Source organism: Heterocephalus glaber, unplaced genomic scaffold, assembly GCF_053883595.1.
Source record: "Heterocephalus glaber isolate CG9 unplaced genomic scaffold, H.glaber_assembly_v1.0 deba00000122, whole genome shotgun sequence".
NCBI classification, from domain to species: Eukaryota; Metazoa; Chordata; class Mammalia; order Rodentia; family Bathyergidae; genus Heterocephalus; species Heterocephalus glaber.
In genome coordinates this window covers 5,605,172-5,616,618 of record NW_028258138.1, presented here as the reverse complement: position 1 = coordinate 5,616,618, position 11,447 = coordinate 5,605,172, and positions in this window count along the sequence as shown.

The window sequence follows — 11,447 nt, the reverse complement described above, 5'->3', positions numbered from 1 at the left end:
ACTTAGTAACTTAGCAAGACCTGTCTCAAAAATTTTTTTAATTTTTTAAATAAAGGGCTAGGGATGTAGTCCAGTGCAAAGGACTAGAGTTCAGTCCCTAGGACCACACACAAAAAGTTGAACAGGTCCAAATATCTTTTACCTCAGACCACTGCATACCTTGGGTTTCCAAAAGACAGGAAGGTGTGCAGACCTATTTCACAGCAGCCCCTGAGGCCCACAGGGCACACACATTAGCATTTCCACAGCAAACACAAACACTTTACAAATGCAGCAACGACCAGGAGAGTCCTAGGGCAGTCAAGGTCTTGCTCCCAAATGGATCTGCGGCCAAGTTCCAGGACATTCTCTGCTTCAGCCTTTGGATGTTAGGGTTCTAGAGGGGGCTGACGGGTGGTGGAAGCAACCTCGACTCCCTGTCCTGGAAAGAGACGGTGCAGACGGTAGCACTCAAGAGCTAAAAGAAGGAGGCCGTTGTGTTGGGTTCCAGACTGGGGCCAAACTGATGAGACTAGAAATCAAAATAGAGTCACCCTGCCAGGGCGTTACACCATCAAACCCAGACTGAGCTGTTTCTGACCTTTCAAGGAATCAGGAGAATGAGTGCCAACAGCCAAGTTTCTCAAACTGCCAACAGGCACAGCAGCGAAATTCCTCCTGGGTTAATGCCTACGTCCTTTCATCCTGCCTGAAAGTAGCCTGATGTTAACCCATCTGTCATTTTTCTACCATTCTCTCTCCGCGGCCCCGCCTTACAAGGAAAGCCACTTTGACAGAAGGGACCTACTTGCTTTTGGTTCTTTGGTCTGCTTCTTGCCACCCTTCCTTGTCTATAAAACCAGCTTCCTCCACTCGGTCCACGGGAACATTTGTTCTATAGAAAAGACAAAGAAGATCTTCCATTGTCATAACTGATTCCTGACAGCAGTAAAGGGATCGCAGGCCTCGAAGCGCTGAGACCTGGAGTCCCAGACAGCGCATGAAATCACACACAGCGCAGGAGTGTCAGGACCAGGACAGCGACACCTGCAATTGTTGGGGACGATTGGAGCCTTTGTAGAAGCGAGGGTCACCGGGGATCCACACTGGAGTGACCCGGATGTGGTATTCTGGAAGGAAGACCCAGATGTGCTCAGGAAGGAAACAGGCCAGGAGCCAGGGCAGAAGACCTCTGGCGGTCCCAACAGTGAGTTTCCATGCAGTCGGGCCATACAGTTCCCAGTCCCAAGCCTACAAAATCATCAGAAAACTCTGTGTCTCTCACTGATATGCTGGAGTCGGATTTAACTCCACACACACTGAACCACCAAGGCCGGCTCCAAGGAAGATGTGAGCCAAGAGGAGTCCACCCTTGGGGGAAGCATACCACCGGGACACCCGTGTCCTGCCTCCTGCACCCAGGTGGGTCCCACCATGCACACACAGTGTGACATCCACGATGGGAGCCCCTTGCCGGAGGAACGTTTGGCAAATGTACTTCAGAACATGCAGATATGGCCTTGTTTTCTAACATGAGGATACCTAAGTGAGTTTACCAGTAATTATGCAACAAAGCTGGGCCATCTGCTCAGAAGAGAGCTAACAAGGATACTCACTGCATGGCACACTTCGAGCCCTTATGAAGATTAACTCATGAATTCTCACAACTATCCCACAGGAAGGGGTCACTACACTTCCATTCCACAGATGAGGAGACTGAGGCTCAGGGAGAGAGTTCTGGGATCTGCACTCTGGCATCCATGCTACCAAATGATATACCATGCTATAGGAAGAAAGGAGTCATCAAATAGAATGCTTTTCCTGTGACAGTGTCATGGTTTGGCTCTAAAATGGCCCCCAAAAGACTCACATGTTCACAGCTGATGGTGGGGTTTTCCAAGGTGATCTGATCATGAACTCACACACACACACACACACACACACACACACACACACACACCGGGAGCAGCTTTTCTCCACCATGTCTCTGGCTCATCTCAGGACCAGAAGCAATGGCACCAATCAACCATGGACTGAAACCTCTGAAGCCATGAACCAAAATAAACCCACTCCCCTTTCAGTTCTTATTCTCAGGTATTTTGTCACAGCATCAGAAAGTTGGCTAACACAGAAGCCAAGACGGGGGAGCATCTTCTCAGCTTTAAGTCCTGTATAGATAAACACTCGTTTCCTGTCACTGGAAAACACAGCACACTGATGACAATGACGCTTTAGAAATGGCCTTCAGTGGGTTCCTCAGGGACTCAGTTGTGCACTCAGCATCAGCACTCAGGAAAGTAAGTGATCACAGCACTCTCTCCCAGTTCGGCCCCTGGGGAATGCCAGTGTGCCGAGTGCAGGTCCATCACCACCATTCCTCAGTGTAACCCAGCAAAACCAGCATCCTCCCACCATCTCTGAAGGGCAGGTCACCTTCAGGGACAGACACAGGACCTGTGCACCATCCCAAGCAGCACTGGCCATGCAAGTCCAGTCGGACCCTTTGCAGCCGCCTTACAGCAGGAATATTCACGCAGGGTAAGGCTCTGCTCAGGCACCCAGCCAACCTTTTTACTCAAATGCAAGGAGAGTAAAGGCTCTGACTGTCAAGCCCCTTCCACAGCCCACCAGCAGGGCTAGAGTCACAGAACCTCAGTGTCAGCGCCATGTGAGTCCAGAAACCCACCCTGTTGGTCACCAGAAGACACTTGGCATGAAAGGTTCCCATGGGGAGGGCGAGAACTCTGCCCTGGCAGCAGCGGCAGCAGCTGCAGCAGCTGGGGGCCGGGTCTGAGACCTCAGGGCTAGGTCAAGGGAACTGGGCCTCCTGGGACCTCAAGGAAGCCTGGTGGCCTCTCCTGGCATCCCCAGGGCAGGAGCCGGGTGCAGGAGGTGGAAGACATGGGCTTATGGCCCAGCTTGGCCTCTTAGCAGGGCACTTAAGCTCAATGAAGCATCAGTTTTCTTAGCTGTAAAATGAGCCACTGCTCCCCTCCCAGGCCATGGGAGGACAGAGTGAGAGGTGAGGGCTTCATGAGTACCCATCAAGTGCTGGTCACTCGTTTACTCCTTGCCCAATGGCAGTTCCTTTTCTGGTATTTGTGTTTCTTTGTTTTAGACAGGGTCTCACTGTGTAGTTCAGGCTACCCTTGCATTCACTATGTAGCCCAGCCCGGTCTTGAACTGACAGCAATCGTCCTTCCTCTGCCTCCTGAATGCTGGGATTACAGGTGAGGGACACTGTGCCTGGCTGAAGGCAGCTTCCTAACCTTAGCACTCCTGATATCTGGGGCCGGGGGATTCACTACCCTGGGGGCTGTCCGGTGCACTGCAGGATGCTGAGCAACATCCCTGGCCGCTACTCACTAGATGTCAACAGCATCCTTCCAGCTCAGTAATGAGAGCCACAAAGTGTCCCCAAATGCCTCTGAGAGGGTGAGAACCACAGGCACAGGGCAGAAAGCTCCAAGCCAAGCACAGCCGGAGACAGCACACCCAGAGGCCAGCTGCACCTCCCAGAGACCAGTGGGGAAGAAGCGAGCGCCACACATCTGCGACACCCGCACATGGGGACATTCACAGGCAAGGGCTGGAAGCGGAGTGTGCGAGTGTACTATCCTCCTCTCCCTCCAGTTGTGAATTTCTACGTACAACAATGATCTGATGTCGAGATTAAATCGGTATCAATTTCTTTTATTGATCTGTGACATGTGACATAAAATATTTGTCTATGGAAGAACACACTGCATTTTTATTCACCTGCTCAAAACACGGACAAGCGCAGCTGTCTGCGCGCGGAGCCAGGACAGGGCCAGCAGGAGATACAGGGGGCCTGGCGGTGCAGGTGACGGACCTGCGCTCTGCCCTTCCAGCCTGAGTCCCACCGGGCAGAGCTCCGGCACAGGGCGCCCGGCGTGGAGGCAGCAGCGGCAGGGACGATGTGGCGCCGGGAGATGAGCGGGCCACCACAGCAGGGCTCCTGGGCACCTTCGGGCCGGCAGGGCTGCTGCACTCAGAATCCACGGTCACTTCCCAGACACACGGGAAGGAGTCCAGCCTCCGCCTGCCACCCTCCGCCAGGAGGCAGGGATATGCCCGACTGGGGGACGTCACTGTTAATCCACCCTGGGGCTCCGCGGGGCTGTCCCGAGGGAGGCCCCACCGGCTTTCCGCTGGGGACCAGCACGTCGGGACTGGGGTCCTCGGGGAGGCGACAGTGGCCTTGGTCAAGATTTTCCAGGGTGCACAGCGCCAGCCCCGTGGGACAGCGAGACCGCCCTCCTACCGAAACTCTGGAGTTGTGGCGCCTTCGCTAGGAAGCCCATCCCGAGGTGTGGCCTGCCTGCTGCGGAGGCCCAGCAGACCCCGCCACACCTACACCCAGCTCTACAAACCGGAAAGGGACTCCGCCAACCCTACGCTGCGCGTGCGCAGCTACCGCCATCCCCCGCGGCGCGGCCGCTGCTGACCAATCAGAGCCCTCGCTGCGATCATGTGGCGGCCGAACCGGGACTGGTTCTTCCGCCTCGGGCGGACTTCACCTGGACGGGCGACTCTGGCTGTTCTCCCAGGACGGTCTGCGCCCGCGGCGTCCAGACCTTCACAGCCGCAGTTCCCCACCGTCCTTCATTGTTAACGCGCTCCTCGCGGCCCCTGGAAGCCTAAAAGCTGGAAGGAAGGCGCGCCGTGCCCTTGGGGTGTCCCGGCCTGGCGACCACGCGGAGATCACGCAGAGCCGACTGGCGGCGGCGGCGCGTCCACCTGTACGCCCCACCCGCGCTGCTTCTGCGGCACACCCAGCGGTCTCCAGTGCTGGCCGCGGCCTCTGGCCGCTATCGCCTTCGGAGGGGCCCGGAATGGGAAGCCCGTTCCCCGTATGCGCCTCTGGGACCTCCAAGAAGATACCAAAGCGGTCCAGCTTTACTCATTCGTGTCTAGTGAAGCACATTTGTCTCAGGTCCACGCCATGAAAGAAATGATTAGACTTTTGCCGAGCCAGACCGATCTGCTTTGGCGCCCACGGGTATCGGGGCCCTTCCCTGCCATTTGACTCCCTGGAAATGCCTGAAAGCCACGTTACCATTTTTTTAAAGGTACTGGGGATTGAACCCAGGGCCTTTGCCTGAACTACACCTCCCACTCTTTATCTTGAGACAGAGCCTCGGCTGCAAGGAGTCGTCCTCCAGATTCGTTAGTAGAGGAAATACTCTTACCTCTGACTTTCTGACGGGAGAGCGGCAAAGTGCTAGGTTCCTAGGGAGAAGGGAGAGGATGGAGGGGAAGTAGGGCTCCCTGCCAGAATCCCGGAGAATCCAGGAGGGGCCCTGCAGCCATCCATCAGATCCGTGAGAATTGTGTGAACCTGTGAACAACAGGACTGCTGGGCTTTCTCTGGCCACATGTCTCAGGGGCAGCCGTGTTATTGGAGAGTAAAAGTCCCAAACTAGGCCTCTTCCGGATTCGCCAGAACCAGAACCAGAACCACTTCTGTTTCCCCTCCTGGATAACAAACCACGGGAATTTAAATCCATCACACACACACTCCTCCAGGTGGCTGGTCATGGAGGCACTGCCCTCGCACCTGAACAGAAACCGCCTGATATGACTCAGAACTGAGAGGGAGTCACTGTCCCTGGTGAGGGCCATGCGGGCCTCTGTGAATACACAGAAGGAAGATCTGGAAGGTGCCTGAGGAATCGCAGTCCTTATCAACCAGATGAGGCCGGGGGCGCCAAATTCCCTGGCACTGACTGTACTGTGAAATATACATGTAAGGTGTTGGGTTTCCTTTTTGCCTCAGTCTGAGGTTTGGATTTAATATTGATTTGGGTCAGCTGGCCCAGATATTAGAAATCATAATGTTATTGAGCCCTGACAGTAATGTTTTCCATTTAGGGAGTGCAGAGATAAAACGGGTTCAGAGTTTCACTTCACTTGCTGAGGTTTTGCAGCAAAGGGTGTGCTGAAAATAGAGGTGTTCGTGGGAAATGCAGAGCCCCAGGCCATCCCCCTGGGAGATGTGCACACAGGCAGTCGGCAGAGGAAGCTGGAATCTGCAGAGATTTTGGTTGGTTGGTTTTTGGTTGGTTGGTTGGTTGTTGAGACAGGGTCTCACCATGTAGTTCAGGCTGGCCTCAAACTCATGGTGATCCTCCTGCCTCAGACTCCTGAGTGCTGGGAATACAGGCCTGCACTACGACGGCCCAGCTGGAATTCTGCAATTTAAAGGCCTCCCAGGAGCTTCCAGTGCTGCTGGCCACAAAAGCTTTGAGAAATAGTTTCCCAGCTAAAAAGTGTTAGGGATGAGATTTTAGAGGGACTTTCTCCTGGGGAGCAGTCAGTTGTGCAGGCCCTTCCTGGGGTGACAGAGTTGTCCCCACACCTGGCTCTCCCTTCCAGGACCACCCTCCCTCTCAGGTTTTGCTGGTGGTTATTGTTTTAACTCTGATTTCCACTCTGCCCATCAAAATTCCCGTCCTTGATCAAAAGTCCCTTCCTGCTTGTCTCCAGAGCAGGATTAAAATGGGCAACATTTGCAAGAGTGAAATAACTAAGGTGAGGAAATCAGGAGAATCCTGATTGGAAACACAAGCAGCCACAAACATCTGGTTTACAAAATGCAAATCCCTGATGCAGAGATGACCGCCGCCCAGTGTGGCACAGGTGTCCCCACTTCCATGCCCAACGCCAGAGTGCTGACTGCTGAGCCCTGGCTGCCCGCTGCCCCCCTGCCTGCTGGGCCAACACACCTGCCACAGGTCCCAAGGACGAGGCAGGTGACATGTCAAGGTGACTCATCCCGCCGACCTCCTGTGAGTTTAGGGCTCCATTTCTGGCTCCCCTCCCTCAGCCCTAAGCTCTCCCCTCTGGGCCCCGATGCAGATACACACATTCCTTTCAGCACACACATCCGGCGTGGCACGGGACAGAAAAGCCACACGCAGAGCAGCTCACACAAGTGTGCCCTGCCTTTGTGGTGAGAGGTGAGTGGCGAGTGTGGCGAAACCTCCAGAGCCAGCTCCTGGGACTTAAGGTTCATGGGTAATACCGAGCTTGCAGTGACTCAAGCCTGTAATCCCAGCACTTCAGACGCTGAGGCAGGAAGAGTGCCAGTTCAAGCGCGCATAGCGTATTCAAGGCCAGCCTGGATTAAATACTGAAACTACCAAAAGAGAGAGAGGAGGGAGGGGAGACGTAGAGCCAGAAAGCCCGAAGCCTGACTGTCCCTCAGTCTTTCAGGGCCACACTTTTCACACGAGTTTCTGAGTTTTACCCACCTAAGTAACTCTGCATCCTGGGAAAGACCGCAGCAGGGCTGGCTATATTTTTTCATGATAAAAATGAGTCACCAAGTGACAGCACGTTTGGGTCTGTGGATCAGTCCAGGGATGCCACGTGGAGCTCCCTAAGGTGAAGTACCTGCAAAGAACGGAGCTCCTTCACCCGGCCGGCCAGGCCGCTGTAGTAATTGACCCTTATTTGCACTGCTCACCTAATCACAGCCTATTTTTAACCTCATCTCCATTCTCCTCCGACCCAGCATTTCTCACGTGACCTCAGCAGTGGAACAGTCTCAGGCCACGCCTGCCCCATTGCTTGCCTTTTCCCACTAGGCCCCACCTCCTAATCCCAAATCAACTATGGACTCATCTGTGGATTAATCCATGGGTAAGTATACTGACCCCATAATCCAGTCACCTCCCCAAAGCCACACCTCTGAATATACACTTCTGGGTTAACATTTACATCTAAGCCATAACAAGCTTCAACTCCCAGTCTCCTAGAAAACCAGAAAAACACCATCCCAAAATGCAATCAGAAAAAATCTAGTCCATACAAGATATGATGAAAATAGACAGCGAGTGTTAAACAGTTTGATTATTATAGTATAAGATATATTGCCGTTAATCTCCCTCAAAATTCTATCCCATTGTTCTTGCCACTTTCTGAAGCAGTCCCAGAAGTCTTTTTGTGAGTGTCTATTTGTGGTGGCACACAACTGTAATCCCAGCACTCGGGGGGAGGGGTGGGGGCGGCTGAGGCAGGAAGCCACAAGTTCAAGGCCAGCCTGGGCTACATAGTGAGTTCAAGGTTGGCCTGAACTACATAGTGAGAGTCTTATCTCAAAAAACCCCACAAACGCCTGCTGCGCAAGCACAAGGACCCGAGTTCAATCCCCAGTACCAAAAAAAAAAACCCAAAAAATAAAAACAAAAGGAAAGTGGCAAGAACAATGGGATGAGTGTGTACAAAATGAGGGGAGTATTTTGAGGAGGATTCGTGGCAATGTATCTTTTACAGTAACGATTATAATCTAAATTCACTGTATATTTTGATCACACCTTGTAAATGACGACAGGATCAGGAAGGGAAAAGAAAAAAAGATGAAAGGAAAAGCTGAGATTGAAGATATTTAGAGATATAGTAACCAATCCCAACATGTGAAACTTGTATGGGTATTTATGAGATAATCAGAAATTTGAACACCAGCCTCACACGAGATTTTAAACCATTACATCTTTAGAGGTGCCCGTGTCATTATGATTATGTTTCATTAAGGTACTTGTTTCAGAGAGATTAAATACTGACAGATGGGCAGGTTGAGATGTGTTTCGGTATAATGGGGAGAGGGTAAGGGCAAGACAACTGAGTGGAGAGTTCTGCGCACGGGCCATGCGGACAGCTAATTCGTGACACTGTTCTGTTTTTGTACATTAAAAAGCTTTTGAAGGGCCGGGGATTTAGCTCAGTGGTTCCGCTGCCTGCCTCACAAGCACAAAGTCCTGAGTTCGATCCTTGGGACACCCCCCCCCAAAAAAAAAGCTTTTAAAAAGAGAACTAAATCTGGGAAATTTGTTCTCATAGCAATGCTCAATTTTGCATGGTAATATAAAATTACATTTTCATCTCTATACACATACTGTCTGTTCCAAATAGAATATTTAAATGCAAACAATGTCATAAAAGTCAAAGAAAACACTGAAGAGTGTTTATGCCCAGGAGGGCAGAGGTCTGTCTTACCAGGGTAGAAATGTCAAAAACTATGAAGGAAATGACTGACGTCTAGTCACATAAAACTGTAACATGTCCATGTGTCACAGGCATACAGACAAATTGAGACACAAAGGGAAAACTGGAAAACATATTTCCAGTATATATGACAGCCACAGAGCAGTTACTTTAATATATAAGAAGCTCTGCGTTAGTAATGGTACTTACATTTCATCAGTATGTACGTTTACCTGTAGAATTTTCCTACCTTTTTATGTGTTAGGTATTATTGATAAGTCAATGAAAATCAAAACAATTCATAAAGAGGAAGAGCAACCTGGCCGAGGATTTAGCTCAGTGGTTTCGCCTCCTCCTACGCAAGGACAAGGACCAGAGTTCGATCCCGGTATCAAAAAAAAAAAGAGGAGCAACCCAATAGAAAAAATGACGAATACAAATAGATGCTCAACTCTCTAGCAAAAGGATAGAGAGGGATGAACAGGTCCCGCCCTTCCCGGAAGCTGACTGAAATACTGTAAGCATCACAATGTAAGATGCAAAACCCATGCACTCTTTGGTAATTCTGCTATTCTAGAAAAATAACTAGGTAAGTACTGAGCATGATGGTGCACGCCTGTGATCATCATAGCACTCAGGAAGCTGAGGCCGGAGAATCTTTGTGAGTTCAAGGCCAGCCTCAACTACATAGCGAGACCCTGTTTTAAAAAAAAAAGTCTAATTCTGATGAACACACTTCCTCAGACTCATGATCCTCCTCCCTCAGCCTCCCAAGCGCTGGGATTAGAGGTGTGCACCACCACGCCTGGCTTTACTTGTCCATGTTTTCCATATGTAGTGAACACATAGGTCTGAGGAGTTGGTTTACACACGCATTTTGATCTTTTTTACTTCCCCTCCCTCTCTTCCTCCCTCCCCTATTCACCATCGACACCATCCGACACCACCCGCACCCCCCCACCCCCTGTTCTGGCAAAGAAACTTTTCAGCGCCTCCCTGCCCTGCAGGTTCAACGTAGGCTTCAGCTCAGACCCAGGGACAGAGGCGTTTCTCGCTGTTCCCTGTCCATCCAGGGGTGCAGCGCCCTCTGGTCTCAGGATCCGCACTCCCACACCCGGCCCTGGCCCCGGGATCCTTCACACAGAGCAGCAGGGTGGGGACTTTCTTTTACCGCTGGCTTTCTCGGCCCTCCCAGGTTTCCGGGTGACAGGAGAACATCCTGCCAGCCAGGTCTCTGCACCTGCAGGCCGCACACAGGAGCTCGGCGCCCTCACCTGCTCCTCCAGTCTCGGAAGAGGACCTGAAGGTCTGGCAGCCTTGGCCCAGCTTCCCAGCCACCTGCTCCAGAGCCAGCAGCGGGGCCAGCTGTGGCCGCTCTCTCAGGGCTGACTAGGAGGTCCCAGGTGTCCATGTAGCTCTGACCCCATGGCGCACGCACAGGGAAAACTCACCTGCTCGAGACAGGAGCCGCAGGCAAGGGACAGCGTAGCCCAGACTGCTCCCCTGGCACCAAGAGGCCCAAGTTCCGTCCTCAGTGCCACAAAAGCGGAAGAACAGCAGCTCCCTAATGCTCAGTGCACTGCCCTCCAGGGGCCACACTGCTCTGGTGACAGCACTCGTGACAGCAGCCGGCCTGGAACAGATGAGACTGTCACCGAGCTTCATTCGTGACCAAGTTGGTCACTGTCTGCAGCAATAACCACGGCCTGAAGCTGGGTCAGAGGAACCTTAAACAAGACTTACATACGATGACTGGAATGACAATGAATTGTGAGAGATGCCTACGCCTGACGGACAGAGGCTGCTGCCTCTACTCATAAGTTACTGAGCCTTGCCTGGGCAGGCCAGGAGGGACTTAGCTTGGAAGTTGAACATCTCAATTGCAACTCAGCTTGAGTAACCCCAAGCCAAAAACATCCAGTTAAGCTGCTCCCAACTTCCTGACTCAAGGAAGCTGTGCAGTAATAAATGGTTATCATTATAATCTGGGATAACAAGGATAACTTGTTACACAGCAATAGCTTACAAATACACATGGTCTTGAAGTATCTCCTACATAACATTATCACTTACAGAGGGGAAGCTAGAAACTTTACAGCAGAAAAAAAGTAAAAAAGACCGCTTTAACCAAAGGAGCAAAGTTACAATTGCCAGGGATAAACTGTGTCAAAAGCAGGAGCTCCTATTAGGAGGTTCCAGGAACAATGTGACATCGCCTCTTTGTATTCTGGCCAAAAAAATGTGTAACCCAATAGGATTACACAAAGGCATCAGGAAAACACAAAACTGAGGAAGACTCTTTAACATTACAGGCCAGAACACTTCAAAAGTACCAAGGTCACAAAAGATAAGGGCAAAGGGGTTGTCCTAGATTGAAGGGGACTGAGACAAGGCAGCTACGGCTACGGGCCAGGGTCCCGTGCATATTAGCGGGAGGAATAATGAAATTCGAATAAAGT